Genomic DNA, 9493 nt, shown 5'->3' with positions numbered 1-9493 from the left:
GGACCCGGTGGCTTAAAACTCACGCCGGGCGCGTGTGCGTGCGTGCCCAAGATCCCGAGAGGAGAATGGAGGAGAAGGGATTGCGGCGTGACCATCCCCCCTGGGGGGTGATTTCTCGCTTTCTGTCTCTATGTCTCTCTCTGTCTGTCTGGCGAGCGCACACGCCCTACAGTGAAAATCTCTAAAAAAAAAAAAAGGAAAAATGTGACTTAGAGGGACCAGCAGTTAGCATAATGGCTATGTTGCTGAACTCCCATGTAGTCAACCACGGTTCAAGTCCTGGACCTGGCAGCTTTAACTCACACTGGGTGTGTGTGCGTGCCCAAGATCCTGAGAGAAGGGATTTGCAGCATGGCCATCACCCCCGGAGGGTGATTTCTTGCTTTCTATCTCTCTGTCTTTCTAGAGAGCACACACGCCCTGTAGCAAAACTCTCAAAAAAAAAAAAAAATGTGACTTGGAAAGGCAAGGGAAAGAAAATCTATGTGGATGGAACCTCAAAAAAAAAATATGGAAAAACAAAGTAACAGTTTATTCTAGAGCAAAAAATATTCAATTTTTCTAAATATATGCATTTCCTGTGAACTTTTTTTTTGAGAGGTTTTTGCTATAGGGCCCGTGTGCTTGCCAGAAACAGAGACAGCAAGCGAGAAATAACCCCCTCCCCCCTGGGTGTGTGCACGCACACACACCCGGTGTGAGTTTAAGCCACCGAGTCCAGAACTCAAATCGCGGTCCACTGCATGGGAGTCCAGTGCCATTACAACAACTGCTGGTCCCATTTTCTGCCAACTTTAAGAACCCCTTGTACGTGGATTGAGGTCTGGTCTGTGCTACTTGCTTTCACAACTGTTTGCTTATCTAGTTCCCCATCCGCCATCTGAAGCAGGTCCTTTTTTTTTCCTAAGGGGAGGGTAAGTTGGGGGTGTTCCTTTAAAGTTCATGGAGGGCTGACCCTGTAGTTCAGTAGTTAAGGGAGCTCAGCCCCACATGGCCAACCACAGTAGAGGAACACGTCGGGTCTGCCCCAAATCCAGATGGGGTGGAGAGATTAGGACAGGGACTGCAGAGTGATCACGCCCCGTGGGAGGGTGCTGTCCCCCTCTATTTCTGGTGAGCACATGTGCCCTCTGGCGATTAAAAACAGAGTGAATACCTCAGAGACAAATTGCTTGATTGATTAGAGATTTGTATTTGGCAATAAATCAAGTGGTTAAAATAAAAGCTTATGAAAAATGAACATTACAAAGAAAAAACTACATGGATATCAAGATCGTGTGTGTGTGTGTGTGTGTGTGTGTGTCACAATAAACTTGTACTTTAATTCCATTTCTCTCAGACCCTTTCAGGGGCTCGCCACTGCAGCCCTCCGCTCCAGCCTCTCAGCTAGCTAGGATGACAGGCAAGCCTGATGGTTGCATCACTGCGGCTCGGCCCAAAGCAGGTACTTTGAATCCCAGCTGAAGCAAGGGGAAGCAGAGGAGTAGAAAGGTCACATAGACAGCCCTGGAAGGGAAGCTGCTCACCAGGCTGGCCAGCACCTGCAGCCTGTGACGCCCCAGAGCAGACTGTCCGGTAGAAATGCAATGCAGGCCCGAACGGGAGCCTCACGGGAGAGTTTCCACCTTTGAGTCACCGCGTACAAATGGTTGGGAAAAAAGTGAAGTTAATTGTAATAATAGACGTTATTTAACTCAATATATTTGTAATACCATTTCAACATGTAATCAATATAAAAATTGTTAATGAAATATTTTACAGGTTTTTTTTAAAGTGCTTTTTTCATACCAAGTCTTTTTTTATTTTATTTATTTTATTTTTTTTTAAGAGAGGTTTTTGCTATAGGGCGAAAACGAGAAAGACAGAAAGCGAGAAATCACCCCCCTGGGGGGTGGCCACACCGCAAGCCCTTCTCTCAGGATCTCGGCACACACACACATGCACCTGGCATGAGTTGAAGCTGTCAGGTCGGGGACTCGAACTGTGGTCAAGTACATAGTCCAGCGACGTAATCATTATGCCTCGTACTAAGCCTTTAAAAGCTGGTATTTTACACTCACACACCTCAGCTTGAGCTGACCACAGTGCTCTGCAGCCACCCGTGCCTAATGGCCACCGTTACACTGTCTGAAGGGACAGAACCTAAACCCCCCTGGGCAGATGATGAGAAGGGCTGGGAAAGGTGGTGGGAGCTGAGGGTTTCAGGGTTAGCCAAGAGGCAGTAGGGAGTAACTACAGGTTCTTGAGTGAGAGTGTCCGGTGGACTGGTGTCTCAGCTGGCACTTAGATGACTGAGGAGTTCGAGGCTGCCCACCAGATGTAAGGAGTTTAAGGACTGTGGGAGGTCAGAGATGGAAACTCCACGGTAGGGAGCTGGGAACCATGCCCCGCCCTCACTAGAGGCTGAAGGTGACCGCAGCTGGGGGCTGTGAGTGAGCTTACCCACCTGGGGGGTGGAAGGTCACCCTGGCTGGCCTGCTTGGGAGAAGGCTGTCGGGAACCCCGGGCTGTTTTACGGTTCCTTTGGCTTCCCACTCACGGAAGCAGGCTCGCACCAGATCCCTCCCCCCAGTCCTGCAGCCCATAAAGGGTAATGAAGCTGAAGTTAAAATAGTCACATGAAACCCACCTCATTTGAAAGGGCACCTGCTTTAAAGGCCAAATTTCCTGAGCCCAGGTTTATACATTAAGCTACAGAAAGACCTAATTAATTCAGACCCTACTCACTCTGAATTTGGGATAACTTCTGCCTCGGGCTGGTCTGAAGCCTTTCCTTTTGCACTATCTATGAAGAAATGGTTTGCTAAGCAAATAAATAGTGCCGGCCAGATTACAGAGACTGGTCTGGCTTGCTTAAAACTGTTTTTAAAAAAACTTTAAAAATGGCTTTAGCAGCCCCATTCCCAGAAAGTTAATGAGATCATTACAGCTGGCCCGTATCTATTTATTTCAACGTCTTGGTTTTCCAAGCACCATCATGCCCATTAGCATCGACCTGGGGTGGGGACCCTGTTATTTTCCAACCTCCAGCAACTGACTCGATGCCCCGCACAGTAGGCATGCACCGTTGGCTGTGGGAGTGGGAGTGGGGGAGGGAAGTGATGCTGGTCCCTGTGACAGGTGAGAAGAACGAGGCTCAGGAGCCATTTATCACGCGTCCCATCAGTGCCACAAAGACTGGCACTGTCTCTAGAGCCAGCCATCTGGCCACCTGGCTAGAAGAGGTGAACTTGGGCTTCCAACCAGTGTCTGGTTGATGGCTCTCTGTACTACGAGCCCCATCATGAGACTTGACTCCCCGAGGTAGGGGAATGTCTTGTAGGAACTACTACAAAAAAGCTCCTTTTTCCTGTGTAAGAAGCCCTTCCCGGGACCAGCAGTTAGCGTAATGACTATGTCGCTGGACTCCCACGTAGTCAACCGCGGTTCAAGTCCTGGACCCAGTGGCTTAAACTCACGTGGGGCACGTGTGCATGCATACCCCGAGAGGAGATCCTGAGAAGAGAATGGAGGAGAAGGGATTGCGGTGTGGTCATCCCCCCCTGGGGGGGGGTTGTTTCTCGCTTTCTGTCTCTCTGTCTCTCTCTGTCTGGCGAACGCATGCATCCTATAGCAAAAACCTCTCCAAAAAAAAGAAACCCTTCCCGGGGTTGGGGACCAGCGAGTTCTGGAACTTGTGCCTTCCCACCTGCCCAGCCATGCCCCTTTCTGGGCAGCGGCTGACTGACTTGGGTCTCCCTTGCACCTGGACGCCAGGGCCAGTGACCTCCTTTTGCTTGGGGAGGGGGTGCTAGATGAACTGGAGGCAGTTCCAAACCACTCTGGGCCTAGGTCCTACAGGGATGCCTCCCAAGCCAGGGGCTGCCCTGGGAAGGCTGAGTCTCCCCTTGGCCAGGTCGGGGGTACAGCCTCTCCGCTGGGCCTCCTGCACCTGGATGGGTGCCCTAGGGTGAGAAGGGGAAGAAGGTCGTTGTCCTCCGCTGCACTTTGTCTGCGTTCTCTGCGGGCTCCGGGCTCGGAACTCGGAACTCTGCGCGGTAAATTCCCTGACCGTGAGATCTGCAGGCTGCCGTCCCTGGGGAGGGCCGGCCCGGGGCTCTTTGGAGCTGCAGCTGGAAAGAGGGGTTGGGTTTCAGCGAGTGGAGCCGGCTGGGGAAGCCAGTCTGCCTTCCCGGTGGGCGATGGGAGGTGAGAGGGGGCCCTTCGAGCCAGCAGCGGTGCCGACAGCTTCCTGTCGTGAGCCGGGGGCCCCACGTGACGCTCCCCACTCATAGATTAGGGGGTGTAAGGCCCAAGAGTGTTGGGATGCCTGGCGCTTTCAGGGCCCGCGTGGGGAGTGGGAGGCAGAACAGCCCCTTTTTTGCTAAATGAGTCCTGCTAGCTCTCAGTCACATGGTGCCTGGGGACCGGAGGGATGCGGCCAGCCTTGGCACTGCCTGGGGCCCAGGACTGTTTGCTTGAAGACCTTCCCCCAACCTGGCCACACACATCCCCACGGTGCCTGACTGGGACGGGATGCAGAGCCGGAGGCCTGCTTGGTGAGAGGAGATGGGTCCAGCCGTGACACCAGGCTGGACTGCTGGGCTCTGACCCCCTGCTCCCCCACAGGGGCCTCTAGGCTAAGGGCAGCCCTGCCAAAACTGGGCCCCCCTCTGGAGCCATCCTGACACCCTCCTACACACCCCTCCACCCCCGCGGCCACCACCACTAGCAGCAGGTCTGTCCAGAGATGCCCGCTCTGGTCAGCAGGCATGTATGGAGCACCTACTGTGTGGGTAAGCACGCAGTTAAGTGGGACCAGGGAGAGGGACCTGAAATGAGGTTTGGAAGGACAGGGTACAGCAGAGCACAGTGGCACTGGGCACCCGCGTGCAGCCTTGGGATTCAGAGAGAGCTTGTAGAGTAGAGGGAGAGGCCATAAGGGGGTGAGGCTTGGCAGTGGGGGCGGCTGCAGATCCCACCTGGTAAAGCACCTCTCCGGCTGGTCCTCCTGAGGTAGCCTGGAGCCCGCAGGTCTGCGAGGAGAGGACCTGAGGGATACCCAGCGGAGGGTTTCTTGAGGGCTTCAGGTTAGCCAAGCTGGAGACCCTTCCTGCCACGTGCCTTGAGGCAGCTGTGTCAGCAGGGAGGAGAAGGCGGGGCTGCCACGGGCACCGCCCTCCGAAGGAAGGCAGAAGCCTGCCCCAGCGGCCAGGACAGACAGGACAGGACCGCTCACCCAGCTCTGAGCCTGCCTTCCCAGCCCACCTCAGAAGGCTGGAGCCTCGGCCTCCTCCCCTTGGGGAGTCCCGGGTTAGCTGTCTGCCCTGTAGGTGATTTCTGCTCCCAGCTCCAGCTCTGTGTTTACACAGCTCAGAGTTCCGTGGGGTTAGGAAAACATGTCTGCCCTTCCACTGAAGGTGCTAGGAAAAACAGCCGGCCTGAGCGAGGGCAGGAGGAACGGCCACGTGTACTGTCAGCCCCCTCGTGCTGATGGGCAGACTCGCGGGTCTCTGGGTACCTGTCTCTGGGTACCTGTCTGTCATGCTGTCCCCAGGGCTGGCTCAGCCTAGGGGAGAAGGAGAAGATGGGGGTCTCTGGGAAGCTTGGGCTCTGATCTCTGGCTGGCAGGCCTGCCTCTGTGGAAGGAATTGTCCCCACACAGACTCCTGCGGGCCTGCCATGCCACCCAAAGAGGGCCAATGGACTGCTGCCCCCTCATCTGGCCTCCAGATGCCAGATCGAACGCCCTGAGGAGGGTGAGGAAAGGGGGTGCCTGACTGTCCAGCAGGCAGGGGAAGGGGCGGGGGTGGGAGGACGCAGGCTGTCCCACTCACCTTGAGGGAAACCCACCTGCTTTGAACCTCTCCTCTCTACGGCATAGAGCTCCCTTCTGTCTCGCTCGGTCTAAGAGTTGTCCAGATGCAGTGGGCAGAGGTCTGCCCAAGGACCCTGCTTCTTCAGAAGGCCCTTGTTTCAAAGCTCCCTGCTCTCCAACACCTCTCCCTCTGGCTCCACAGTTTCCTCTTTCCTTCTACCCACCCACAGCCCCTCCTGTTCGTGTCCTGCAGTCCCTGTCCCTCCAGCGCATTCCCCTGTGGGCCTCTGGGTCTTCTCCTCTTGCATTCCACGTGCTGGTCACCCCGGCTCATCAGCCAGTAAGCAATAGGCCAAGTCACTCCACTTCCCAGGGCCTCAGTTTCCTTGTCTATAATACAGTGGCAGGAGCCAGCAGGTGGCACAGAAGTTAAGGCACTGGAACCCACATGGCTGATGGTGTGGTTAGAGTCCTGGACCCGGCAGCTTGAAAATCGTGTGAGGTGTGTGTGCATGGGGCACAAAACCCTGCGAGGAGAATGGAGAAGTGTTTGTGGGGCGGCCATCCCCTGGGGGGTGTACTTTCTCACTTTCCTTCTCTCCCTAAATCTGTCTCTCTGGTGAGTGCACATGCCCTACATCAGACTACAGAAACAAAAAAGGCGGCAGTAACAGGTGGGGGTGGGTTGTCTGCCAGTCTTCAAAGTTTCTGCAAGCCCTCCCGCCCCAAAGTACCTACCATCAGTACCCTGGTGCCCGAGCAGGCATGGTAAAAGATGGCCCACTTCGTGCAGCGGGGCCCCCACCCCCTTCCCAGACTCCTTACTGAGTCCGACCGCCACAGGTCCGATGACAGCCGCGCACTGCAGATGGCGAGACACCAGTGGGGACGGAGGCGGCAGGATGCCAGGGAATGAGCCTTCAGCTCTCCATCTCCCCCTCGACTAGTTCAAATATTCTTGAGTTCTGAAAAATTCCCAAATGTTTCTGAGCCAAGAATCCCCCAAAGGAGTGGTTCAGTGTCTGGGGTTACAGAGACTTTGTTACTTCAGCAAAGCATACTACAAGCCATTTACTGCTTTAATTTAATTATTTATGATAACACTTCAGAGTAAAAACTACACTTGTCAAAATAAAGGGGACTTTGTGCTGCAATGACCCAGATTTTATTGTTGCATTACCTAATGCAGCGAAGCCTGGTAATCAGCACCAGATCGCCCTGCAACTCGGGCCAATCAGCACCAGCGAGGAGGACTGAAATGGATTACTGCTTCCTGGGGGAATGATTTGAAACTTTTTTTTTTTTTTTTAGTTTGCTGTAGGGCGCACATTGGCCAGAGAAGGAAATTGAGCAATCACCCCCCAGGGGAAATGGCTATGCCACAATCCCTCCTCTGGTCTCCTCTCAGAATTTTGGGCACACATGCCCAGAATGTTTTTCAAGCCACCGAGTCTAGGACTTGACCTGCACAATCACCATGTGGGACCCAGCCCCCTTAACCTCCATGCCACCAACTGGCCCTGAACTTCTAACAAAAAGGCATTATGATGCCTTCCTTCCTCCCTAGCTGTGTGTCCCCCTCTTCCCCACATAAGCTACTCCTATGAACCCCCTAGCCCCGCAGTAACAATACTCACTACCTCCCTCGGCCCCTGACCCTTCAGTGGTCACAGCAGTGACAGTGACAATGACAGACTAGGTGACTGCAGCTGAACCTGGTGATGAGTGCCCAGAACGAGGAGGGGACACTTACCTGGAAGAAGGCCTGTCCACTTGTCTGTCCACCCATTCATCCATCCATGCTGTCATCCATGCTAACTCAGGAGGACTTACCTGGAAGAAGGCCTGTCCATCTGTCCGTCCATCCATTCGTCCATCCACACTGTCATCCATGCTAACTCTGGAGGGCTTACCTGGAAGAAGGCCTGTCCACCCATCTGTCCACCCATTCGTCCATCCACACTGTCATCCATGCTAACTCTGGAGGACAGAACAAAGATAGAGGGGGCCTGGTCCCTGCTCCTGAGCTGGGGAAACAGCAAGTAGTTATGCTTCCCCTGTTGTGTCTCATGCTCCATCCCCAACCATCCCACCTGAAATAAGACTTTCCATGTTGTTTGGGACCAGCAGATGGCATAATGGTTACGTTGCTGGACTCTCATGTGATCGATTGCAGTTCAAGTCCCAGACCCAGCAGCTTAAAACTCATGCCACGTGCATGTGTGTACATGCCCAAAATCCTGAGAGGAGAATAGGGGAGAAGGGATTGCACCGTGGCCATCCCATGGGAGGAAGGGTGATTTCTCATTTCCTGTCTCTCTGGTGAGTGCACATGCCCTATAACAAAAATTTCTTTTATTAAAAAAAAAAAAAAAAAAAAAAAGACTTTCAGAACAGCAGCCCGCCCCGCCATCAGCTGTGTGCGCCATGAACCACGCTTCCCCAACCTTCTTCACTGGTGCCAGCGCCGGCTCTCCCCCACACTGAGATGCTCAAGGAAGAGCACGAGGTGTCTGTGCTGGGGGCGCCCCTGCCCGCAGCTCCGATGGCGCCCACCGTGATCAACATCCGCAGCGAGACCTCGGTGCCCGACCATGTGGTCTGGTCCCTGTTCAACACGGTCTTCATCGCCTTCACCTACTCTGAAGTCTGGGGACAGGAAGATGGTGGGGGACATGATCGGGGCCCAGAGCCACGCCTCGATCGCCAAGTGCCTGAACATCTTCGCCCTGGTCATCGGCATCGTTCTGACCGTCATGTTCATCATCCTTTGCTCCAGTAATAATTGCAGATATGATTCAGCTGATGAAGGAGCCTTTCCAACGCTCATAGTCGATGGCTATGGCCTACAGCCGTGTCCACCACCACTGCTGGCCTGTCCCCGGGGCCTTCGGGCCTGGCCCTTGCTTTTATACAGCTGCTTCTACTCACTCTGACTACAGTGGGATTCAATAAAGTGCACGTGTTTGTAAAAAAATAAAAATTAAAAGACTTTCCACTTTGCCGACAGTTTGCCTTCCAAGGCACCAGCCATGTGAGCTGGGGTTCCTCTCAAAGAGGAAAGCGTTCCTCAGTTTTGCCAGCTCTAAAATCCGAGTTGGACCCCATGAGCTTAGAGCCCCTTCCTGCCCCAGTCCAGGTAGACTTGAGGAGGAAGAACTCCTGGTAGAACTTCTGGGACCCACATCTGCCAGTTGATGTCTTCCTGCAGGTGTTTGCTAAGGAGCTAAGAATTGTGGGTTTTTTTTTTTTTTTTAAGAGAAATTTTTGCTATAGGGTGTGCGTTCTCATCAGAGAGACAGGAAGGAAGAAATCACTCCCCAGGGGGGATGGTCATGCTGCAACTCCTCCTCCATTCTCCTCTCGGGATCTTGGGCACACGTGGACACGTGCCTGGTATGAGTTTTAAGCTGCCAGATCCAGGACTTGAACGGCAGTCAACTGTGTGGGAGTCCCGCAACGTAACTATTACACTATCTGCTGGTCCCAAAGAGCCAGGAGTTTTTGAGGAAGCCCTAACAAGCCGTGCTCTGGCTCAGGAGAGCCACTTGAGGGCTTTAGGGGGCAGTGGTTAGAGCCCAGTGGAACCTGTAGATCTGTAAAGCACCTCAGGAGACCCCAGCATGCAGCCATTGAGCCAACAAATTGGCTGGTCCATGTCTGAGGGGTCTGAAGCCAGAAGAGGTGTAATGCGAG

General features: G+C 53.8%; 1 pseudogene; it reads left to right on the top strand.

The window, feature by feature from the left end:
• Nucleotides 1–8224: 8224 nt before the first annotated feature.
• Nucleotides 8225–8733, top strand: LOC102475741 (interferon-induced transmembrane protein 3 pseudogene; annotated as a pseudogene).
• The last annotated feature ends 760 nt before the right edge of the window (nt 8734–9493 follow it).

The sequence above is a fragment of the Tupaia chinensis genome, unplaced genomic scaffold (assembly GCF_000334495.1).
Source record: "Tupaia chinensis unplaced genomic scaffold, TupChi_1.0 Scaffold000708_1, whole genome shotgun sequence".
NCBI lineage: Eukaryota > Metazoa > Chordata > Mammalia > Scandentia > Tupaiidae > Tupaia > Tupaia belangeri.
The sequence above is the reverse complement of the archived record's forward strand: the minus strand, read 5'-3'. Positions and strand labels throughout refer to the sequence as shown.